Source organism: Spermophilus citellus (genome assembly GCF_964194105.1).
Source record: "Spermophilus citellus genome assembly, chromosome: 11".
Taxonomy (NCBI): Eukaryota; Metazoa; Chordata; class Mammalia; order Rodentia; family Sciuridae; genus Spermophilus; species Spermophilus citellus.
This window is the reverse complement of record NC_138192.1, coordinates 45,213,568-45,226,391: the sequence shown is the minus strand read 5'-3', so window position 1 is coordinate 45,226,391 and position 12,824 is coordinate 45,213,568.

The window sequence follows — 12,824 nt, the reverse complement described above, 5'->3', positions numbered from 1 at the left end:
ATATCCTTACTTTATATTTCCTTGACTCTAGTCAGAATTTCGATCACTCTGTGTAATTGTGCCTCTATTTTGTTCATCACCTTTTTTTTACATTGCATTTCCCACTTTGAAACAATTAAAATTTGCTCATGTTATGAATACTAAATGCTGTTATGCTCTGGTTATCAAGTCTTTGTTATTTAAAAAAATTTAATTCAGAAGTAAGACCAAAGTCAAAAAACAATGTTTAAATTATCTTTCTGAAATGTTTCTCAGTTTTATAAATTTTTCTCAATTCTTGGTTATAGAATTATCTTCCCTTTTCAAAGCAGCCTTAGTGTTAGACTTTGAGAATACTAGAAATAATGAGATGTATTCTTTCCTGACATCAGTTATTAAAAGAATAACTTAGATTGTTTTATAATTGGACTATGCTTTTCTTATACAATTTTCTTATTTTTATTTTAGTATACTTGCCTTTCTTTTTATTAGCAGACTTTTTATTCTCAGTGAGTAACACATGTTTGAAGGAGAGAACATGCTGTCCAAGGGATTATGAAATTATCAAATGAGTGAGTAGAAAGTGAAAAATGCATTTTAATCCAAGTATGGTTGCCTCCCAATTCACTGTAGACACAGGCTGCTGTTGCTTTTATTACTCAGGAATTACTTAATCTAATGACAATATTTTCTATTTGAGAAAATCAAGCAATAAAGAAATTCAGGTACTGGACCAAGATCACCCAGCTGGTGGAAAGCCTGGGAACTAAACCCATTTTCTTACTCCTAATGCAGCGCCTTTTGGATCCCCTTGAGCCCCACCATCTCCCTGATTTGCTCACAGAGAGCCCTCTCCTGTGCCACAGGGTTAGGTGCAGTCTTTATATAGATGTGGGGGTATCCAACAATGAGAGAATACTGGTTTTTAACAACACAAATGTTATTATTTTAAAACATCAGAAAGTTACTGGTCTTGCCTTGCTAGGAAGCAATATTAACCATGTGGGGCACAATTGTTTTGATTTTGGAGAGTTAAACAGAGTATTATATTCTATTTATAATGCTGAGTTTTCCACTGATGCCTTGATTTAATAGTTTGTCAATTATATCCGATTAAGAGCTTTCAAAATCTATTTAAACTGCATCTATGTTTAATAAACATTTTGATGAATAACTAATCAATTAATGTTTCTTTTTTTTCTTTTAGGCAATCAATACATACTGTGTAATGTTCTAATACATATCAATTGGAATCATATTCTTCTGCCTCATTATGGACTTAAGACATTTTCAATATTTATATTAAAAAATCCACTGGAGTATGTAAAATTTATCCTTTGAGAATAATAAATTCTATGTAAAGTTTAAAAGTGTTGTAACATTTACTGAACTTTGGTTATAACTTCTGTTGTCATGACAGTGCTGAGATCCCAGAAAGACAAGTCAAATTCACTCTAATGGAGAAATGTCACAATTTCTTAGTATGAGATTACAGTGCATTACTATTTTAGGCCACAACCACCACAGATTTGGTCGGAAAGGATGGACATTTAGAGCCATTTTGACCATGAAGGGAGCAAGTTTTCTCCATCCACTTTCAAGGTACCATTTATGTTAATTATGGGTTTCAGTAAGAAGCATGATCAGATGGGTGAAGTATGATAGAGGCATAGTGGGGACTCTGGACAAAGTTCAAATCAGGGAGACTTATAAAATTGGTATACTTTTTATACAAATACACACACACATACACTTTTTTATTTAGTTTCTTATATGATAAGGTAGTAAACAAAGTAGGAGTGAGTCTCTTTTGTTTGTTATTCCAGACCCACTTTCCTCCTTTATACTCTATGGCCAAAATGTTTAAGCCATAAGAACTTTGACAAAAAAGAGGATTTTCTTGGCTTTGGAGCTTCAGGCCAGTGGAAAGCTCCATTAGATCAATGGAGAATGAAGAAACAGGAATGAGAATGAAGTCACAATATTTATTCTCCCAGCCACTTCCCTTTAGAGTTGCCAAGGAGGACTGCATTCTCATAATCCCCATTTTTTAAATTTGATATCAGGAGATCTTATGCTGTAGATTGAAAGTTTTGATCCTCCAGAAATCATAGGTTGAAACCCTAACTCCAAATGTGATGGAACTTAGAAGTGACAGTTTTTAGGAGGTAACTGGACTTAGAGGAGGTCAAAAAATATAAAAGTATTGCCCTGATAAGAAGAGGTAGAGACCAGAGCCGTTTTTCTTTCCACCACCATGAACCCACAGGAGAAGACAACCATTTTCAATCCAGGAAACAGACCTCTTCATAAAAGGACCCTTGCCAGACCTTGGTCTTTGACTTTGTGGCCTATAGAACTGAAAAGATAAAATGTCTGTTGTTCACGCCATGCAGTCTATAGCATTCTGTTGTGGCAGCTCAAACAGACCAAGACAACTTGACTCCATTCATGATTTGTACCTGTCCACACAAAAGCTGGGACCTAAGAGAATTCATTTGATTTTTGCAATCCCTAATAGTTTTGCTAGTTTCAGGACATCATGCTAGAATATCTCCGGTGCAAACTGTGGAGGGTGTACGCTCCCAAGGATACCACCACCGCCCCCCACCGCCCCCATCATTATACTGGACCAGATCGGTGGCAGGATTTTGAGGTTTCATTACTAACCACAAATGCTCTGAACTTAGATTTCCAGCATTGTTAGACATTTCTTAGAATAAATAACAGTCAAAATTTATTCCTTTTAACTAATAGTCCTAACACATATCAACAGGCATTTAAAAGTATTATTAGTTGTAGTGGCTATACCCCAATCATAAATAGTGTGTTACATGTAGTTTATTTTTGTACTATTCACAGAAAAATAGTTGAATGCTTTGGTACACTCTCTCCCTAGTTTAATATAACACAGTGGCAAACCAACTCCACTTTTCCAAGAGGAGGGAAAAAAAAGCTGATATTTACATCTAAATTATAATTAAACTTGGCTGTGCATTCCTAGCTCTGAGGTGACTGGTCAATTTGAACAAATTGATCAATTCAGAACAACCACTCAGATGTGCTGCAACATACAAAATCTCTACCTGCAGAGAACAAGGTTAATAAATAGCATCTCCTATGCTTTCTCTGCTAAAACAAGTTAACACCTAAGTTGCTTGTTCCCGGAATGGGTTCACCTAAGGCCGTGCTGTGGTTTGGCTCATCGTTTACCTGATGTGGCTAGAGAATCACTCAATTTAAATTACAATATACTGCAGCACAGTGAAAGCTATTTTCTAAGCTTTATTATGTTAGGGAACCAAGATGGCCTAATCAATTTAAAGCAGTTTTTAAATTCCTGTAGAATTGAATAAGAGGAAGATGCTGTGTAAAAGCCATTTAGATGAGCTTATGTGATATTTAAGACATCCTTATTATTCCTCAACAGGCATAATGCATATCATTTTTATTTCATATGCAAAAGAGCTGTCAGCATTATATATATACAGATCAAAATATCATAATTACACTTTCATTCTGGTTAGTGCTTGAATTAAACTAAAATAAGACCTGTTAAATCTTTTCTTTTTATGCTCAGGGTAAAACAGGAATTTCCCTCAAAATTTACCTTCTGCTTCTCCCTCTTTATATTTAAGTCACCCAATCTCTGTATATTTCCTTCTATTTCTACTTCATTTTATTCAGTAAGTGTTCTTACTTCCTGTCCATAGTACTCACGTGTCTTCAGTGTTTCTGAGATTACTTTTACCTTCTCAATGTGTGTACTCTATTCACTCAGATCCTCACTGGGAAACAACTAGTTAATGTACTGAATTTACCTTGTGATGATGTTGAGACTTCCTAAGTTTCTTGTATATATGCTAATAAGAACTTTCTGAATAATGACTAATCCAAAGAAGACAGAAGGAACTTTTTTAGAAATCTGGGTTCTTCCTGGATTTTGCCATCTACTCACTGTGCTTTTATTTTTCAAATTTCCTTTTTTAATTCCTTCTGTTGTTAAAAATGAATCAGACTAAGATAAATGTTAACTCTAACATTCAGAACTAAACTTTAGGTACCCTTCCAGGTTGTTGAGAAAATTAATTTGAATGCAGAAAAAAAAAAAAAACAGTGCAGGTGATCACCTACTATACTTCATATATGGGCAGATGTACATTTATGTTCTGTGATTCCAACAGAAGCAACACATATCAGGTAGATTAGAAAGGTCATAAATAATTTTACATTTTTCCTATTTGATGGTGATGTTAATTCCTTGCCTTGATGTACGGTGGGCTCTGACTGCTTGATTAATAAGAATATGGTAAAAGTTGGCCTATAACATCCAGGTCAATATCTGACTATCAGCATTCCACATCCTGTCTCTTAAAATGCTAACTTTTTGAAGTCATGTGTTGTGGGATAAAGAAAGCACCCTGGAGTATCTCATGTGGGCAAGACATGCAACTCCTATCCAATGCCCTGGCTCACCTCCCAGCCAGTGACAACTTGCCAGCCTTCTGAGTAAGACGTCACATACAAAACCAATGGATCCTCTGGCCACACTGGAGAAATCCCAGCTGATGCCTCAAGGATGTGAGAGGAGCAACCCACAGAGACTTGGTCCAAGTGACCTGGGACAAAACAAATAACTGTTGTTACAATTCTAAGAAAATAAGTTTGGGGATATTTTTCAGAATTAGATAATTTGATAAAACTCAAGCACAACTCCCAACTCCCATTCTGCTCATGTCCCCATTTTGTCCCATGGGTGTATATATTCATGTCTATCTGGTAGGGAGTACAAATGAATTAGCTTTGGAAGCAGGAGATCCAAAAAAGTACCAGAACCTGTGGGACAAACAAACCAAATGATATATAGTTCCTGTGGCCTTTGCCAAAACAATAAAAGTCTAAAGTCAGAAGAAAAAGTCATAAGAGGTCCATTGCTAATTAAAACATTGTCATTCATCCTCTTTATCACATCTCTTACTTCTCTGAAGTTGATAATGATCTGGCTATGGAATATAAAATTAAGAAAACATGCCAGGCACAGTGGCACACGCCTGTAATCCCAGTGGTTCAGGAGGCTGAGGCAGGAGGATTCCAAGTTCATATCCAGCCTGAGTGACTTCGTGAGGCCCTAAAGCAACTTATAGAGACCTTGTCTTTAAATAAAATATTAAAAAAGGGGTGGGGATATTGCTCAGTGGTTAAGAATCCCTGGGTTCAATCCCTCGTACCAAAAAAAAAAAAAAAAAAAAAAAAAAAAAGTTAACAAAACATAAAAGTCAGTGATCTAATTTTAAAGTTATAAACTCAATTTTGAATACAAATGACACTTTCTATCATTTAATCAAATTACAAAAAAAAATGTTCACAAAGTGTTTATGAACTTTGAAAATGTACTAATTTATATATCTCTCAAAAGTGGTTAATGGTTGAAAGTTTTACTATACAATTGGAAGTCAAATTCTCAGAACAAAATACACAACTGATGAATGCCAATTTCTTTTTTCTTCTCGTTCTTTGAATTTTCACAGAATGTAGCCTGAAGTTTTGAGTCTGTCGAGCACCGTAAGCAAGAACCCTTCAAACATGTCTGTTTGCCAGAAATCCCAGCTCACACATAAAGCTGTGTGCCAGTAGCACCCATTAAGGGACTGACAGTGACAGTGAACACCTTGTCACCCTCCTGCTCCTCACCCTCCTCTCCCTGGGAGCCTGGAACCCCTAAGCTGGGTCCTTCAGATAAATAGCATTCTCATCATAAGATGTTTAACAGTCTCATATACGGTGGTATTTGCTAATATAAGAGCCCTAACTGTGCCAGTAGCCACTGTGGAGACACAATTTCAGCCTAAGCACTCTTGAATGGTTGTTGGCAGCATGGTTTAAATCTACCCACAACTATGCTATTCTGATCTCAAACACAAATGGAATCCTATTAAAGATTGGTTCAGTTTACGAGACACATTTCTTTTACAGTGAAGAAATTGGAATCTGGAGTTTGGAACTCTGGTTTCTGTTTCAAATACATTTTTAGCCTTGCTCTTTTACTTTTTGATGTATAACACTATTTATCAGCCAGATTGTATCATAAAAGGAGGAAGTATAAGATAATAATCACTGATGATATAGTATCTGCTCACAGAACTAACACCTGCCTAAAGAGCTCATTTAGTGTCCTGTTGCTACCTTATTTACATGTATTCTTGGTACTTGGTGGTGACCACCTTCATTTATAAATGACTGGAATTTAAACTCTTCAATCTGGTATAAAAATTCACTGTCGTCTAATGCTCCACGTTTGGGCTATATTTATTATCGCCTCTATTAAACACATACTCAAATATATTTTTAGAAAAAAATGTTTCCAAGATGATGGAAGTCCATCTCTTTTCTTTCAAAGATTCTGGTTATTGGTCTCTAAGAAAGTTTCAAATATTATAAAACTTACAATTTTTTCCTATTTTACAGTTGGGAATTCCATCCTTGTGTTTCACAATTATCTACAACTGAGCAACCGATTTACAATGTAACATTTAATACTCATAAGAACATCACAGTCATTATCTATAGTTGTTTTTCCTTTAGCAATTTTTTTTCAACAAAGTCCTCTATTTTAAACAAATGCAAATACTATTTGAATAACAACTCAATCTGTCTCATTATCTGGAATTTTCTTCTGTCCTTGAATAAATTAAGTGACAATTATGCTATTCTTAACACAAAATTTACCTCTGCAACGTATTTCTGGAAAAAAGTAATATTTGTAAAGAGATATGTCTCTTTCCTATATTTATTCTAATACTTTTATTTTAAAATACGATTAAGTATTCTATCCTTTAACATGCATAAAATTCACTGATATGTTTACATGGCTATTGCAGTGGCCTTGAAAAAGTCTTGTAACTTTTCTGGAAAAGCAGACTTCACGAGTCCTAAAAAATGATCTTTTTATATACATAGGTTGTTACATACCAAAATCACTGATAAATACTCTAAGTAGGAGAACTTACAGAGAATGAAGGAATTAATAGATTATTTTCCAACAAAATTTTGACAATTACTTTGGAATTTAACTTCTGCAGAGGACTGAATCCATTGATCAAATAAAAGGTCACTAGTATGAATTAAATTTGATTCATCTCTTGTGGAATTCCATCAAAAGCCCTTACAACATTTACCATAAAATCACCGAGGAACTTTGAATGTGACATATTACTCACTGTCTCCTATATAAACTAATTTAGAATTCAAGGAGAAAATAATATTCTAGTTCCTAAAAAATGAGTTTCAAGTTTCAGTTCTGATTATAATCAAACAACCAATAATATTGTCTTTTTCCTCTGGTTTCCAGGAAGTTTAGGTTCCAATTATCTTGTTCTTTATGATAGGTATAATTTCATACTTCTTTTTGTGGATTCAGATTTTTACCTTTTCATATTATATTTTTAATTATCAATTATCAGACCAACATAAGCACTTTGTAATATGATATTTCTGATTACTCCTAAATTATTATAAACTAAAAATTGTACTATACTCTATCCCTTGTTATAATCGTTATATGATTTAAATTAGTTTGGTCCAAATTAAACAAGAAAGCTGTGGAAACTAATGTTGCTCCTGAAATATACAGAGTAAAATAATCTACCTTAAAATCTTAAGGTCTTGGGGCTGGGGATGTGGCTCAGGCGGTAGCGCGCTAGCCTGGCATGCCTGCGGCCCGGGTTTGATCCTCAGCACCACATACAAACAAAGATGTTGTGTCTGCCGAGAACTGAAAAATAAATATTAAAAAAAAAATCTCTGTCTCTCTCTCTCTCTCCCTCTCATCTTTCTTTTTTTTAAAAAAAAATCTTAAGGTCTTTTATTATTATCTTAAATTGACTTTTGGTTTGAAATTTTAAAGGCTAGTAGTTATGAATAGCATATTATGCTTTATTCTGTGATATCAAATCTCTTTATTCCTTTCCTACAGAAATTTGGTTTGGGGATGCAGCTCACATACAAAACCAATATAAGACAGTACTGTTTTTCTCTAAATCCTTATGCTTGATTATATTGCAAGATGAGTGTCAGGGTGAGGAATCATTTGGACAAAATCAAATAAGAAAATGAATATACATTTATAATAAGGTTACTCACTTGGCATTTGTTGCTGTGTATACAAATCAGTTATATTTCCTATTTCTTATCATTCATAATATAAAGTTCCTCTCTTTATAACAGAGAAGCAAATTGTTTCTTGAAATATCTTCATCCTAACAGACTGTGTTAATTTTGTATATAGTTATAGTATTTCTTAGGAAAAAGCAAACTGATTGTCCTCCAACAACTTTCTGTGTCTCCAATGTACTCTCAAGATGGCATGAATCATTGACCCTTCGTTTTTCTGCTTGGGATAAGAGAGATCACTTCATCATCCCAAGAGCCCTAGGAAGTATAGAAAACTAATCATTCTTGCTCTCTGAGTGACTCTTGGATGAAAGAAAACAAGCTCTTGGACATTCCAAGTGTCTGCCATGCTAAGTATAAGGACAATGTCTGAATTGAAGATCCCTGACAATGAATAAGTTAGTGATATTTCAGGAATATCAAGGATATTTAAAAAAGGAACTTCAAATATCAAGCTACCAAGCAAATCTTACATTGGAAAATGGTTTCCAAGTCAAAAACTGTTAGGGTTTAGATATGAGTTGTCCCCCAAAAGCTCATATATGAGACAATGCACGAAAGTTTAGAGGTGCAATGATTGGGTTCACTTAAACTGATCAACTGGGTGATAACTCTTGGCAGGTCAGGTATAGCTTGAGAGGTAGATGACCAGGAGTACCTTTCAGGCTGATATTTTGTCCTTATTCGATAGCACTCTCTCTGCTTCCTTGTGGCCATATCCTGAGCTGCTTCCCTCTTCTGCCATGATGTTCTACTTCATCTTAGTTCCAAAGCAGTGGAGTCAGCTGTCTATGGACTGAAACCTCTAAAATTTAGAGTCCCAGATAAAATTTTCTCCTCCTCTTCTTGTTAGGTCTTTTGTTCACAGTGGCAAACAGCTGACTAAAATAAGAATGTAAGAACTGAGGATGTTCAGTGTACATCAGGAAGACGTGCCCAATTACTGTTGGTTAGGAAGTTATTCTTTTAGGTGGGATAATTTGAATTTTGTTTTATAGGAATTTCACCTATAAATTTCAAGGTCTTATTTAGATGAATCTGCCCCATTAAGATTTTTGCTCCCAACATTGCTAAAACGTGGCAAGGCAATCTACCTAGACTCCTGATATTTGTCCTAAAGTGCTATCTATCAGCTTTACCCATGGATTGTCTTATCTCTGGCTTACTTTTTCCTCAGCCCAAGACACTTCATTTCTCTACTTCATCTAGCTCTGGCATCTTGATTGATCTACTTCTTGATTTTGTCTAGTTTCTGATTAATGGCTCACATTGTCCTAAGATGCCTCCTGTTCCAGCTGCCTACAGGATAATACCATTAACCTGAATCTTGACCTCAGTCACCCTTGTGGAGTTTTCTCATTCATACAGCCTCTTTACCAGGTCCCAAAAACTGTGTCTCTAATAGAATTCTGTTGGACATCTAAACGAGACCTCTCTTCTTGTGTCATTTTTATTTGCTTTTTATTATAATCCTTTCCAAGTGTCCTTACCACAATATCACTATCTGACCTTGAATTATTGATCCTCGACCATATACTCAAAGCCTGTCTTCCTTCCCTCTTAGAAGTAGTTACAGTCTCAGTGGTGGGCAAAAGCCAGACCTCCTCAACACACAAGAAGTGATTGCTAAATATGTTTCATGAGCTGGTTCTTAATCCATTAGTCACTTGAAACTAGCCATGGTAGGAGAATTTACAAAATAGAAATTGGAAGGTGCTGGAAATCAATATTTCCCCTGCTCTTCTCTGCCCTCATACGCACTTGCCCAATGCGCACTGTTTCAGTCTGTTTTTGTGTCACTATGACCAAAATACCTGATGAGGAAGAAAAGTTTGTGTGGGGATTACAGGTTCAGAGGTCTCAGTCCACAGAAGGCCAACTTCATCGCCCTGGGCCCATGATGGGAGAAAATCTACTCAGCTTATGGTGGGATCAAGAAGCAGAGAATGGGGTAGAAGGAAGGGGATTCAGGAAAGATGCACTTTTCCAGAGCATACCTGCAGAGACCCACTTCCTCCAGCTATGCCCCACCTGCCTACAATTACCACCTAGCCAGTCCATTCAAACTAGGATGGACTTATTAAGTTACAGGTCTCATAATCTAATAATTTTACCTTTGAAAATTTCTCTTTAACAGAAACTTTGGGAGGGTCACCTCACATTAAAACCAATACCCTGCTTGCAGCCAGATTATCAGCATGTCAATGTTACTCTCAGAGAGTCACCCTATGTGGTAGAAACAAATTAGAAAAAACAATTTCAATCTAACATGTAAATATATTACAATACCCCAAAAGAAGAATTTATAGTTAACAGAAATCCCCTAAAAAGCTGCTAATATTACCCAAACTAAGGCTCTGTCCCAGACAATCTGTCAACAGATGCTTCTACATGTGGGACCTGAACATCTTTGCAAGCTCCCCAAGTAAATTAGTGTCTAATAACGTCTGAGAACCTCTGAGAGAATAAATTTCCAGTGGTAACATTACTATTATCAAAATGAGAAAATGAGTAGTATTTCAAAGAAGTCCTTCCCATCACACTTGGGAGATGACTATCCATTATATTTCAGCTATACACAGTTGATATAAATTAAACAATGGTACAGACATTTTGCTCAGTCACATGATACACATGGTCTTTTGTAGTTAATCCTAAAATAAATTCCTAAGTAGTTATAGAAGAGATAACACTCTGATATTCAAACTCCAAGAATCTCTTTCCAGACTAACAGTTTTATTGGGTCTCTGTATATATATTAAGTTTAAATATTTTTAAGCCTTACATATCTGAAGGTCATTTTATTACTTTTTAATCATATTAATCTGACAAAAAAATGCCCCTTAGGATCTAGAACTTTCTTCAATGCCGTATGTATGCATGGAAAGGGAAAAATATTTTTCATTAAGTTTTCCTAAGAGATTGAGCTTAAATACTGTTCCTTAAACATTTTCTCCTTCCTTATTGATCTTAATTTTATAATGAATGAGTAGAAAGAAAAACAGGGGAAAGAAAAATGAATGGTTAAAGAGGAAAGGGAAAATGGATGCAGTGATCCCTGAAGTTTAAGTAACAGGCTCTTTAAGTCGGGTCAATTTTTTGCCCCCTTTTGACTCTTTAAATAAGATGTATATGCTGGTGGATGTTTCTAGTTTTAAATGATGAGCCAAGGGGTGTAATGCATCAGGAGAGTGTTTCTCTGCAGACATTTTTCTGAATGAGGAATGTACCACCCAGAATGTGCTACAAAATGTTAATGGCTTTCAGGCTATACAAATTTGAACGTTATTGAAATGTGCTAATAAAGATAGGAATTGTAAAATTATATACTGTGTTACTCAATAGTAGGAGCAAAGCCCAGGGAATAATGCATCATCTGGCCATGTGGAAGGACCCCAGGCTTTTGGCAGTTGGGGGTGGGTACCACTAACCTTTCTCTTGCTGGGAGCTTTTCACACACCACAGCAGTGAGGGGAATTCACCTTGACTTTGATAATGAGATTAATAGCTAACCCAAGAGGCAGGGATGGCCACAGGGAGTAGGCAGTTTAAAACTCATATTTTGCTGAGCTTTAAATTTAATGGGTTGGTCACATTTAACCACAGTGACTCCCCTTTCCTCTTCAACACAAATCAAGAGAATCACCACTCAGCAGCAGGCAGGGATAAAATTCTATCAAAGTTTTGAAAGTCAATCCTTGCCATTTACAAAATGTCCATTTCCTACATGAAAATAAGATACCCTGTCTCTTAATGGCATGTGATGTTCATCTCTGGCTTCTTACAAAGAACCATGCATCTTCTGTGATTTTTGAAACATAACCATTGCACCAGGACATTACACTATTGTGTAATTCAGTTTTGGTTTCATCTGGAAAACATTTCTTTCAACTTTTTGTTCATAATTGTATTCCATCTTGGCTCAACAGTCTTGCCATATTAGGTGGGGACAGCTCCCAGATCGGATCTCCAATACAGTAGCTGCCCAACACAGGTGCACAGTGCGACCAGAAAGCTGCCCATGGAAGCCCCAGGAGCCCCAGTGTGAAAGGTTCCTCAACTGGGAACTTCTAGGGGAGAGAGAGATGGGGCTAACAGAGAGACCTGGAACTGGGAAATCTCCAGGCAAGAGGGGGAGATAGTACCAGGCACACAAGTCATATGAGTGGTCCTAAAAAGAGACTTGTGAGGGGCAGTCTCCCTGCAGGGACTGGCAGGGACTTCCAAGTACCCTACACCAGGACCAGTCTTCCCACCCTGGATATCTCACCATCCTTAGGACAGAGACTCCAGCTTACAACAGACAACCTCACCTACTGGATGAGAAGAGAAGCAGAAAAGATATGGATTTCTAAAACTAGCAACAACCTGGTTTCTCCCTTCGAGTTTTTTTTCCCCCTCTTCATAACTGTATTCTAAAAAGATTTATTTTTAAGCTTCACTGTCAAGCTGAAGTTACCTTCTGATGGAATGTATCAAGGGTTTATATGACATGTTTTATACTCCCCAGAAGTCATCCTTAATTGGTACTTAGCTGATTCTCATGTGTTTTGGTTTTGCCAAAAGGAAGCTTAAAGAATAAGCTATCACTGAGATGGTAATAATAGGTAAAAATAGGGGATATTATTTTAGACAAATGGATCAGGCTGAATCTCAGTTCCCATTCTCTTTTGAAG